This window comes from Rattus norvegicus, chromosome 15, assembly GCF_021556685.1.
Source record: "Rattus norvegicus strain SHRSP/BbbUtx chromosome 15, alternate assembly SHRSP_T2T, whole genome shotgun sequence".
Lineage (NCBI taxonomy): Eukaryota > Metazoa > Chordata > Mammalia > Rodentia > Muridae > Rattus > Rattus norvegicus.
The window spans coordinates 22,898,181-22,910,870 of record NC_141548.1 but is presented as its reverse complement, the minus strand read 5'-3'; the positions used below and the strand labels follow the sequence as shown (position 1 = coordinate 22,910,870).

Sequence of the window (12,690 nt, the reverse complement as noted above, 5' to 3'; positions counted from 1 at the left end):
TCAGCCTCATTCCTGCCCTGCCAGGAAGATGTTTTAAGGGAGATACCCCAACAAATTGTTCCAGGGCCCAACTCTTCTCACTGAGTCCTGAAAGGACTAGAGTGACCAGGCTCCCAGCACCAAAACAGAATCCTGCTCATGCTCTTAGGATGAGGTCTACGTACTGAATTCAGTTCTGGTTCTGGTTGAAGAGGATAAGCCTCATGGGAACTTTCTGGATAAATGAGGTACGGCCTAAAGGAGAGTCGAGTCATCTTCTTCTCTTTGTCCTCTTTCTCTTTCTCCTTCTCTTTCTTCTTCTCACCCTTCTCCTTCTTCTGGATAAGAGGGATAGAAAGTCAAGGCTCTTTTCCTGGTTTAGGAAGGAAAATTCTGATGAGAACTTCTTTCCAGCCCTCCACACTAACTGGGGTGCCAGTAGTGGGGAATTCTTTTTTTATCCTGCTTTTGTCCCTCATAAGAGATTCTGTTTTGCCTGAATAAATAACCAGCCATTTATCCATGTGTGAGTGATTGAATGTGTGTCAGGCAAGTTTGACTCATGGAGTTGTTTAATTGATTTCTTGATTTTGCCGCTAGTGTTTCTGTTTTGTCTCATCTCCCCCCCCCCAACCCTCCCACACGTCTGCCCACCCCCCCTCCTCCCAGTCCCCAGAAGGGAGTTGTCTCACCTTCGCCATCCCTCACCATCCCCAAAAAGGGAGCTGACTCTGAGTGAAGGTCTGCTTGATTTTTCTAGATTCTGACAATAGGTGGCAACCTCTGCTGTTTTTAGCTATTCGTTTTGTTTGCAAAGACTGCTTTCCTCTCCAGGATAAGAAATCTCCAGACAAACCCATCAGGTCCTGGAGCTACACACCTCTAGCCCAGGGCTCCACAGTAAAGGGGTCCTTGGGTGAACGCCAGTCTGGGCCTGCTTCACCTAGCAATGACTGGCCCAACCCCATCCTGGGTGCAACAGCCCCTGCTCCTTCCCGGCAGGAAAAGGACCTGCCAAAGCTAGGGAGCCTGGAAGCGGGCGGAGGAGGGGGACGGTACTTTCAGCTCTGCATAGGGCCTGGCGGCAGTAGCACCGCTGGATACTGGGAGGTAGAAGCAGGCAGAGGCTGCTTCACTAACAGGGAGTCCAGTGCTCCTGGCTCCCTGTCACAGGCCTCCTGCTACCAGTCCTCCTGCGGTCAGAGTTCAGAGCCCTCTACTGGGCTCCCTCTCCCCTGTCTGCAATCCATCTTACCCATCCCTGCCTCTTCTACCTCGCCCAGATTCATCCCCTCCCCTGTAACCTCAGGCCCATCCATTCGGCCCAACCCCATCCTATCCACCTCCTCACCCTACCCTTGTCCCTGCTTCCCCCACTTCCTCCTGGCTTTCTACCCCTTGTTTCTTCCTCTGTGGCTACCACAATGCCTCTGATGGAGAGAGCCAGTGTCCCCAACTGTCACGAATGTCCTCCCATCAGACCACCGGCTCTATACAGTCCTGAACCTTAAGAATGGCTGCTTGTCCATTCCCCTGGTGCGGGTTAGACAGCCCACATTTATCTTTGAATGGACTTCTCCGATGTCCAAGAAGGAGATGAGCCAGCTAACCTGGACACGACTACCCCAAGGATTCAAAATCCCCCTACACTCTTTGGGGAGGCTTCACAAAAAAGACGTGACCAGATTCCGGGTGTTCCACCCCAGTTCAACTGTGCTCCAGTATGTAGATGAAATTCTGTGGCAGCCAACACTGCTGCCTGTGTGAAACTCACAAAGGACTCGTTCCAGCTGCTCTAGACGCTTCATCTCCGAGGAAAGACTCAGCTCTGCCGAAGTCTCCTATCTGGATACAAAGTCACTCAAGGTAGCAGCACTCTCCGTGCTGAGCTGAAGTCTCCTATCTGGATACAAAGTCACTCAAGGTAGCAGAACTCTCCGTGCTGCCAGCATGGAAGCCAACCTCCACCTTCTTGGCCTCCAAACCAAGAAGCAGGTACAAGACTCCAGGGGCTGTGGGGCTATCACAGGTTCTGAATTCCTGGGTTTGCTGGAAAAGCCCAAGCCCTGTATTCTATCACTCTGGAGAGATCAGCCTTTGAAACAAAGAAACAAGCTTTCTGAGAGCTAACACAAGCCCCAGCTTTAGTTACCGGATGTCCCTAAACCATTCCACCCATGAGACTCCGAGCATTGCGAAAGGTATTTTATCTCAGACCTAGCAAGGACTGTAATATATCTGGGCACAGCGGCTGCCAGGTAATCATCCTGTTTGTGTGGCATAGCCACAACCTTACTACACAAGTAAGGGAAGCTGATGAGCTCACCCTGGCCAGAACCTGACTGCGGAAACCCTCCTAAGAGTGACAGATGGCCAGTGTTCTAGTCACCATTCTATTGCTACGAAGAGACACCATGACCATAGCAACTCTTATTAAAGGGAGCACTTAACTGGCCTTGCTTATGGAAAGAAGGGTTAGTCTGTTGTCATCATGGGAGGAGCATGGTGACAAAGGCAGGCTCCTAAAAACACAGACAGGCAGGCAGGCAGGCAGGCAGGCAGAGAGAGAAAGAGACACTGGCCCTAATGTGGACTTTTAAAACCTCAAAGGCCACACCTTCTCCAACAAGGCCACACCTCCTCCAACAAGACCACACCTCCTCCAAGGCCACACCTCCTCCAACAAGGCCACACCTCCTCTAACAAGACCACACCTCCTCCAACAAGGCTGCACCTCCTCCAAGGCCACACCTCCTCCAACAAGGCCACACCTCCTCCAACAAGGCCACACCTCCTCCAACAAGGCCACACCTCCTCCAACAAGGCTGCACCTCCTAATCTTGCTCAAATAGTCTAGCAAATGACTAAGCATTCAAATGTATGAGCCTTTGGGGGTCATATATTCTCAATCAAACCACCACAGCTGGTAGATGTCAAATGCTCACATCACTCAATATCAGTTGCTTGATTGGCCCTATCTCATTTTGTTGCTGTACAGAGTCTCAACCCTGTGCCATTGATAAGAGCCCCCTCCATGACTCTGAGGACTTACTGGACCTATCCCAGGCCAGTTGGCCAGACCTCCAGGAGACTCCATACCTAAGGCCTACTGACTACTGATTTAAAGGGGGGGGGGGGGATTGAGGAGGTCACTAATCCATTTCTTTTAAAGTATCTACAGTCTTTCCTGCAGGTCCAGGCTGCAGTCCATTCTAGGGTTCAAGATGCCCTTCTGGATCCCTCCTTGGTGCCTCATCATTCATTCTGACCCAGAGGCCAAGTGTACATCCAGAAGTTCTATGAAGCGGGGCTGGAGAAATGGCTCAGCAGTTAAGGGCACTGAGTGCTCTTCCAGAGGTCCTGAGTTCAATTCCTAGCAACCACATGGTGGCTCATAATCACATGTAGTGAGGTTCGATGCCCTCCTCTGGTGTGTCTGGAGAGAGCAACAGTGTACTCTCATACATGAAATCATAAATAAATCTTTTTCAAAGCAGTTCCAGAAAAATGGTCTGGCACCTGCCTTGAAAGACTTCACACTGTCATCCTGACAATCCCAGATGCCATCAAGGTTGATGGACATCTGCCTGGATTCGCCACTCCCTTGCCAAGCCTGTTCCAGACCAGGACCAGAAATGAACTGTCTTACCTGGACCAGATCCATTCAGGCTAAGACGCTTTCACAATAGGACTCCTGTTTGCTTATATACCCCCCTTCCCTGCCTCTTGTAATACTTGTCTCACAGTTATTCTTAAGTCAGAAACTGATTTTGCTCCCACGGGATCTTGGCTCGCCTGTTCCACGGGTGTCCCGTGCTGCACGGCCTTACACTATCTGTATGAAGTAAATTGCCACTTAAATTTCATCAAACAAAGAATTGCCTGCGTTTCGGTGATGACTCAGGACCCGGTGTTTACTTACTCCTTAGCCAAGATCCAAGATTTGAAAGTAAAAGAAATCAGAGCCAGGAATGACCGTTACGCCATCTGGGTCTGCCTCCATTTGGTGTTTGCTTACATCTTGGCCCCTCTACCTTCCTCCCCGTAACACTTATTTCTGCCTTGGCAACGCATTTGGGATTTCTGTGGCCTTGACTATGCTCCAGATGCGTTAACGGAAATAATTGGGCAGTTATGTCTGAAATACCTACTATGTTCTGCCAGGAATGAACGTTTCAAGGTTACTCTGACCCTCATCTAACAGATGTATCTGTGTGGATTTTGCCTTTAAAAACTCTGTATCGCTGAGCTTAGGCACCAAGAGACTTTTCAAGGGATCAAGTCCCCTTCTGGTCTAATGATCAATAGAAAGGACTTAAAACTTTTAATTGGCTCAATCGGGGTTGGTGTAAGTAACTATCACATGGTGATCATTACAGCTTATATGAAAATAAATCAGAAAGTATCCAGCAGGTCAGAAAAGACTAATTAGATTAGATTGCAGTTACCAAACATGCATCCCTTACAATCACGAGAGTGATGTCTTAGTTATTGATAATTCTCCTTCCACTGGGGGGGCCTTGATATTTCTTATTGATGTTTGGACCCTCTCTTATTTATTTAGTCTCTGAATTATTTATCCCTCTTAGATGATTTATCTATTTATCAATCTATTCTAATTCTCTAGAAATATCTAACAACATGGCTGTCTAGACACAGCAGGAGCACCTTGGTGAGGTGAAGCCTGCCAGTTCTTCCTTGCCCTTCATACTCTAACAGCACCCCTGACAACCGCCTGATAAAAGCTGGGGAGGAACAGGGAACCCCATGAGCATGGTATGCACTCTTTGGCTGTGAATGTTACCAAAGAAGAACTCTTCCTCCCTTTTCCTCATGCGGCTATAAAGACCCTGTTCCTTGAGCAGATCTCATAAAGGACTCATGAGGCAGGAAGACAGAGGACACTACCAAAGTTTCCTTATTTTGAATGGAGACAAACTGCCCATCCTTCTCATCTGATCAGGAAGTATATTAACTATGCCCTCTGATTGTATTTCTGGGTCTTTAAACCTCATCATCTACTGCAAAGCCCCACACGTCCATGGTTCTCTTTTTTTTTTTTTTTTTTCAGAGCTGGGGACCGAACCCTGGGCCTTGTGCTTGCTAGGCAAGGCGTCCATGGTTCTCAATGGATGACCATCAGTCCCACTCATAACCTGCCTCTCATGTTACTCAACCAATCAAGGAAATGTCAAGAGAAAACAGCCCTACTATGCATGTCCTGAAACTTTAAATCAGTAATACTTGCTTAATTGGCCCTGGAAAGACAGCCCAATAGTTAAGAGCATTTGGATGGGTTTGGGTCCCAGCACCCACATGGTCCCTTATAGCCACCTGTAAATCCAGTTTCAGGGGACCCTACACCCTCTCTGGCCTCTTCAGGCACTATGCATGCACATAGTACATATACTTACATGCGGGCAACACTCATATGCATAGAATAAAAATAAATGCTTCTTGGGGCTGGGGATTTAGCTCAGTGGTAGAGCGCTTACCTAGGAAGCACAAGGCCCTGGGTTCGGTCCCCAGCTCCAAAAAAAAGAACCAAAAAAATAAATAAATAAATGCTTCTTTAAGATTATTTTAAAATGAATAAAAACTAGAAACTAAATAAAGTAAATGTAATTTTTAGATTATGACTAACAGCAAATATGTAAACAAGTTAGTAGAAATCTTGTACAACTTTGGAACATTTATTAATGGTGTGTATTTATGTGTCAATATTTATATACAGGTCTAACGTGTGTCTTTGGACTTCCTGCAGCCTTGAAAATCCCAAGTTCTTGGGAAAGAAAAAAAAAGGACCTAATTTTATAGTTGCCAAGTGTCTCAAAGGCTTACAACATTTAGTGAAGGGGAAGTCTGGCCAGCACCTCTCTACAACGAGGCCCATTTTAAAGGGTGAAATCACCAGCAAGCAGAAAGGCATGAAAATACCGTGACTCCCTGTAAATAGACCAGAAGAGCACATGATATGAAACGAGAGTTGGGAAGGGCAGCTCATGGTGTTTGAGGGGAGCTCACTGCCTATGACGTGCCTCCAGTTGCCGTGATTCGGATCCCTCACCTGTCAGGGAGGAGCCGGGAAAGCGCTGTGTTCTGAGTTGGGCCTTGCAGGTAAGTTTTATAGTGTACTGGCTCCCCCAAATTCATGGATGGTGAAAAGCAGCTCTGAAGACAGATGAATTTTATTTGTTAACAGTGAACTTCAGGATGTGCGAATCAGGGGGATTTCTAATCTCAAAATATCCAAGCTATTGTTTGTTTTGACTTTAAAAAAGAGACTAATGTTTCAGTGGACTTTTTTTTTTTTTTTTTTAGAACCATGGCTCCTGTGAAACAGAAAAACGTGTTGTGTCGGTTACCTTTCTACTGCTGTAATAAAACTCCATGAGCAAGGCAATCTGCAGAAGGAAGGATTTATTTTGGGCTTATGGTTCCAGAGAGATAAGTGTCCATCCTCACCGGGCAGGAGGAGCAGCAAGCACCAGCCTTGGTGGCAGGAATCCCTGAGAGGTCACATCTCAAGTAGGAAAGGCGATGTGGGAGTTAGAGTATGGGGAGACATGGGACTCAAAATACTCTGAATGCTCAGAAACCTCAAAGCACTCTACCAACAAAACTACACTTCCTCAGCCTCTCCAAAGAGCTACCAAGTCAAGACCAAATATTCAAATACCTGAGATAACGCTGGAGGGGGTAGGGGATGGGGGATGACAACACCTGCTGTTCTGGGAAAGAGGAAACTCTAAATACAAACTAATAGGTTCTCTGCCTCCTAGGGAGGAGCTGGGAGAGGAGGCTTTACTTGTATCCAAAACTCAGGCAGAGAAAGGAGCTTCTTTCTGCCTCTTCTGCAACAGAGTTTCAATTTCTGAACCAAGAAATGAAACTACAGTCATAAAACACCCATCCTGCCTCTGTGGTCAAGGCTGTAGGCTCTCTCACCACCTCTGGGATTTCCTGGAGAAGTTTTCATTCTTTGAGATTCTAAGAAAGGAGAAATGCAGAAACGATTCCTCGGGCTTCGCTTTTTAAATCTGTTTGTTTTCAAGATTATAATTACATCTTTTCCCCCTTTCCCTTTTCTCTCTCCAACTTATCCTATGAAACCCTACCCCCTTGCTCCCTTTCAAACTCATGGACTTTTGTTCTCTCTCTCTCTCTCTCTCTCTCTCTCTCTCTCTCTCTCTCTCTCTCTGTGTGTGTGTGTGTGTGTGTGTGTGTGTGTGTGTGTGTGTGTGTGTCTGTGAGTGCATGTGTGTGTGTGTGTGTCTGTGAGTGCATGTGTGTGTGTGTGCGTGCACAGGAGATAAATGTCAGCTGGGGTCTGTGTCAGACGAATACATCCCAGATCAAGTTACAGCACTGCTGCAGTTCTCAGCTGACCCAGCAAATCTTAGGAAGGTAGATATCGATAATGAGGGTGATGCTCAATGGAGACCCTTGGGGCATTTAATGTTTCAGTAAGAAGAAGAAAGGCACTTTTATTACCTGCCCACAAACATTCACTTTCTCTACCGTTTGAGAGCCCAAGTGCTGAGGGAATGTTCCTAGGTGATCTGAGCACTTCTACAGAAGGCTCTTGTTCTCACGCTAGCCTGCAGCAGACACTGGAGGGCTTATTACAATCAAGTTGCTAAGGGTATCCTGACTGATGGAGGGACAGAATGAGATGTTTCCATATTTCTAATTGGTGCCCACAGTACACGGAACCACAGTCATGGAGTTAGGGCCCCACTTTGGAAACCAGGCAAACAGAGACTCTTGAGCTGATCCTTAGAGCCAGAGTATATTATCTCTGACATTATGTCACAGTAGAACCAGATCATACAGGAGACTGGGGGTAAAAAGAACATCTGTGTTCCTGCCGTGTGCTCTGCCTTTCCAGCTGCCCTGAGGAGGTTGTGAGGTGTTCTTTCAAGCTCCCCAAGTCATTAGGTGTATCTGATGACATAACATTCTAAATACAAGGAACCTTTTTCCTCTTGAAGCTCGTTTGACCACTGCATGGCATGAGAAGGGTACTTACAAGTGGGTACTTTCAGGCCTTGTGTCATACTTTGTGCCACATCTTTATCAAGAGCAACCTCCCACCCCTCTTCTGGGTTAATCTTAGAAGCGTGGTCTCTGACATCCCACGAGTATCACAGTAGGGGCCGTGGGAAATGCAGACATCTAAATGAACCGACCGGGTCTCCCAGCAGAGGGTAGCATGTGGTACTCTGAGGTCATGGTAAGTTCCCTGGGAGTCCAGACAAGGTGATATTTGCCGGAAGGAATCGTGGAGAGTTTCGTGGTGTGGGTTTCTTCCCCTCAAGGGCTCACACTTTATTGCTTGGTGGTTAATACTTTTCACGGTGCTATGAAGACCCAGGTTTGACTCCTACCACACACGGGGCAGCTCACAACCAGCTGTAACCCTAGTTGCAGGGGATCCAATGCCCTCTTCTGGCCTCCCAGCTGTGCCAGCTTGCACATGGTACATAGATGTACACACGGGCAAAACATACATATACATAAGTAAAATAAGTCTTTCACAAGGTCCATGTGCCATATTATTATATTATGAAGAAAATTTTAAATGCTGTCTCCATGAACAATAGCAGTATAGCTTTTACTCTTACTCAACTATTATAAGTATATTTTATTCTAACATCATAGTAAAGCAAAAAAGACTGCACTATGATCTCCTAATAAAGTAAATGATCATTAATCTGCTTTAAATTCCAAACTCGAAGATGCTGCATCAGTACACTCATTTTTATTTTATTCTTTAAAGAGTTGTCTGAGGCATGTACGAACATACCCCTAACTACTGCTAGTAATTAGGCCTACATATCTGCTCTGCGCTGTGAAAACATGCTTTCATTCTTTATAAAAGTATAAGCTGGGGGTTGGGGATTTAGCTCAGTGGTAGAGCACTTGCCTAGCAAGCACAAGACCCTGGGTTCGGTCCCTAGCTCCGAAAAAAAGAAAAAAAAAAAAGTATAAGCTGACTCATTGGAATTGAAGCCATAGTAACATTGGGAGAAAGTTGATGGTTTGTATAGTGTCGTGGGAAGCATGATTTTGTTCCGGCATTAACTAGCCACAAACTTCGAACACCTCCCTTTGAGTCGTTGGGTCCGAGTGTCCTCCTCCACAACCTGGACCGTGCTGTGGATTCCACACACGACCAACGCGTGTGTTGAAATTTCAACTCCACCATAAAGTTGAAAGGATAAAAAAACCTCAATCTAACTGCAGAGTTTGGGTGTGAGGCTTTTGGGAAATGACTAGATTAGATGAGGCCGCCAGGGAAGTGCCCCACCCCACCCATCGCTACTGTGATTTTTCTCAGAAGAGAGAGAAAAACAAGGCGAGCAAGTAAGGGAGCGCATGCACACACCCGCACTGGAAACCGGTCCTCTTCAAGATCAGGCTTCAGGTATTTCATTACAGCAACTCAAAATGGTGCTATTTCAGACTTGATAATTAGCCTGAACTAGAGTAGGCCTCAGCCTCCTGGGCAGCGTTCATTGAAAGCTGTCATAAGGGCCCTCCCGCTTGACCACACTGCACCGCATCGGGCGCACACCATCCGAGGCCTGGCACGTGCATTTCTAATGACTTCTGCACAGCATGTCGGATGGTCTTATACATTTTAAGATTCTCTGCACTGACAGCTCTAATCTCTCTCAAGTTCCTTGTGCCACCAAGTAGACGTGCTTAAGCACTTAAAACGTCAATGTGGGTGTTTATTGATCATGTACGGCCATTTCTCATACTCCGGTTGAAATCATAGAATTTCAAGTCCCTCTCCCTAGGGGTTACCACAATACACCACCCCCAAAAGCTTTCAAAATGAATCACAGTTCTACAGCAGTGGTTCTCAACTTCCCTAATGCTGCAACCCTTTAATACACTTCCTCATGCTGGGTTGACTCCCAACCATACATACTTCATGAGCGCGATTTTGCTGCTGTTATGAGTCATAGTATACATATCTGATATACGGGATTATCTGATATACAACCCCTGTGAAAGGGTTATTTGACACCACCAAAGGGGTTACGAACCACAGGTTGAGAAGCAGTGTTCTATACACTGCAGTGTTTTAAATCTTGCCAAACTTAAATCTTGTCACATTGTCCTGTTTCATGTGAGCTTTACCAAGAAAGGGGGGGGGGGGTATCTAGCTCTGATAATCAACGTAATCATAATCAGTAGCATTTGTGATATTCATTCATGTCTAATAAAATACCAGAAAATATGCCAAACAAGTGAAAACAAGCATTGCTGTTCACGTCAACGTTTTGAAATCAACGGCCTCAGTAGGCGGCCATGAGAGTTGATGGCTTAAGAGACAGACTTCTCTCTGGACCCATTATGGATTTCCCTCCCCACAAACAACTTGAATGTTTAGTATTTTAATCTACTAATCAGCCTTTCCCTCTGCCACGGCACTGGGGAGAACACTGAGCCCTGAGTATTCTAGGCAATAGTTCTGCCACCAAGTTAGGAATTAGGGGAAGGACTGAAGGAGCAGAAGGGGTTTGCAACCCCATAGGAAAAACAACAATATCAACCAACCAGACGCCCCAGAGCTCCCAGGGACTAAACCACCAACCATATCCAGCTGGATATGTAGCAGAGGATGGCCTTATCTGGCGTTAGTGGGAGGGGAGGGCCTTGGTTCTGTGAATGCTTAATGCCCCAGCATAGGGGATCAGCCTTTTAACAATACCAAGAAGCCACATTTATACTGTCTCAACAAACTTGTTGTAAAAATATGAAAAATAAAAAGAAAAGTATCACTGTCTTTTATCCCCACTAAATCCAGCACCGCGGTGCCCCAAGGTATCTGCTGGATATCTTAATTCTCAGTCAGCAAAGCCTCTCACCGGCTTTGCTCTATCCCATATCACACTGCCAAAGGCCTCTCTCTGAGCCTGGCAGCAATCTCTCCACCTATCTAGTTCCCAAGGCAGGTTTCCATGTCAGAAACACACATCCCAACTCGGTAGCAGCCCAGACCAGCCGCCGCACACTTTCTTACACTTAAATCGCTATGTAAAAGAACACACAACACAATAACCTTTGGCCCAATTGATAAGATATAATTGCCCACCTAAACATACAAAACCCTGTACACATCCATCCCTTAAAAACATTCGTAACAACCTGTAAAGGTAGAGAGTGGAATCTTAACGTCACCTGCCATATTGTTCTGCCACGGCTTCTCTCCCTCCTGTCTCTTCCTCCTTTCTGTTCCAGTCTCCTCCTCTTCCTTCAAACTTTTCTCCCGCCCATCCTTCCTTCTCGTCCAATGACAGGCCTCCTTCTATCTTGTACCTGCCTCACCTGTGACATCATCCCACACAAACTGAAAAACAAAACCAAACCAAACAAAACAACAACAAAAACCACCAGATTCCTCTTCTTTGTGGACAGTTCAAGAAATGTGAATATTTTTTGTAACCCACTTGTGCAGAACGGCAGCTGCTACGAAACATGGGTTCAAGAACCATTTGAAGGAGATGTGGAGCAGTGACTCAGCAGTTAACAGCACTGGCTGCTTTTCCAAAGGGCCTGGGTTCAATTCCCAGCACTTATACAATGGCTCACAGCCACCTATAACTCCAATCCCAGGGGAGCCAACGCCCTCTTCTGTCTCTTCCTCAGGCACCAGGCACGCACGTGGTGCACGGACAAAACGCCCATACACATTACATTAATTCGTTCATCAGAAGGCGTTTATGGGTGCCGATCCCACGTGCCTAGACGCCATTGCAGAAGACTGGCAGCGGCTCTTCTGCAGAAGTCCTGCGCATCATCCTGGGTGGTCCTACAGATTTCTCCTCCCCCTATCCCTTACGGCTCTCTAGGTGAACAGCTTGTTTCCTCTTGGGCTGTCTTGTTCAGCCAAGCGGAAGTGTTATTTGAAGCAGGAGATGGCTCAGTGGATAAAGGGCTCATTGCGCACCTGAGTTGGAACCCCAGGACCAGAAAAAGCCAGAAGCAGTAGGCACAGGTCCGTACTCCCAGCACTTTCGTGGCGAGATTGGGGACGGAGTCAGGAGTTAGGGGCTGGTTAGCCTGGTAGACTCGGCATCCAACAAGCGACCCTGTGTAAAGAATGTGGAAGGTGGGGTGTGGACCAAGGCCTGAGACCTCCATACATGTGCCATAGCATATGCACATACATACACACGCGCGCGCGCACACACACACACACACACACACACACACACACACACACACACTTAATTTTCAAAAAGAATCACTTCAATACTAGATGTGGGATCTTTTTTTTTTCGTTGCTCTTTGCCTTCCAGGGTTCCTTTCATTGCCGGCTGATTTTTGGGGGGCCGCCTGATCCTTGCTTGCCCAGCCTAGCAGCTGCAACAATCACACTAAAGAGTGAATCGCTGCTAAAAGATGCTTACGCTTGCCCTTCGTGTGAGCACTCTGACACAGTACCTAGACACATGATCAACTGAGTTCGATGACTGCTCGTTAAATTGAACGGCGAAGGCCGCTGTGTCTAAAAGATAAGAATGCTTGGCTCCCACTCGTGAAAATTCTAATTTACTCGGCCTTGAGTGTGTGGCACTGTGCCTTGGTTTCAGTCTCCCAGTTGATTCGACAGTCTCCGCATACCTCATCCCTTATTAAAGGGATGTTAGTGACTCATTAAGATCTACAAGGTGTTGAAGAATGGTGAGT

The 12,690-nt window shown here is 46.6% G+C and overlaps 1 long non-coding RNA gene across 1 annotated transcript in view; it reads left to right on the top strand.

The window, feature by feature from the left end:
- Positions 1-6,382, top strand: part of LOC102547310 (uncharacterized) — a 40,995-nt gene extending 34,613 nt beyond the window's left edge. Inside the window, exons 3-4 of the long non-coding RNA XR_015638704.1 lie at positions 5,714-6,096; positions 6,301-6,382. This is a non-coding gene — a long non-coding RNA (uncharacterized LOC102547310). The remainder of the gene's footprint in view (positions 1-5,713; positions 6,097-6,300) is intronic.
- The last annotated feature ends 6,308 nt before the right edge of the window (positions 6,383-12,690 follow it).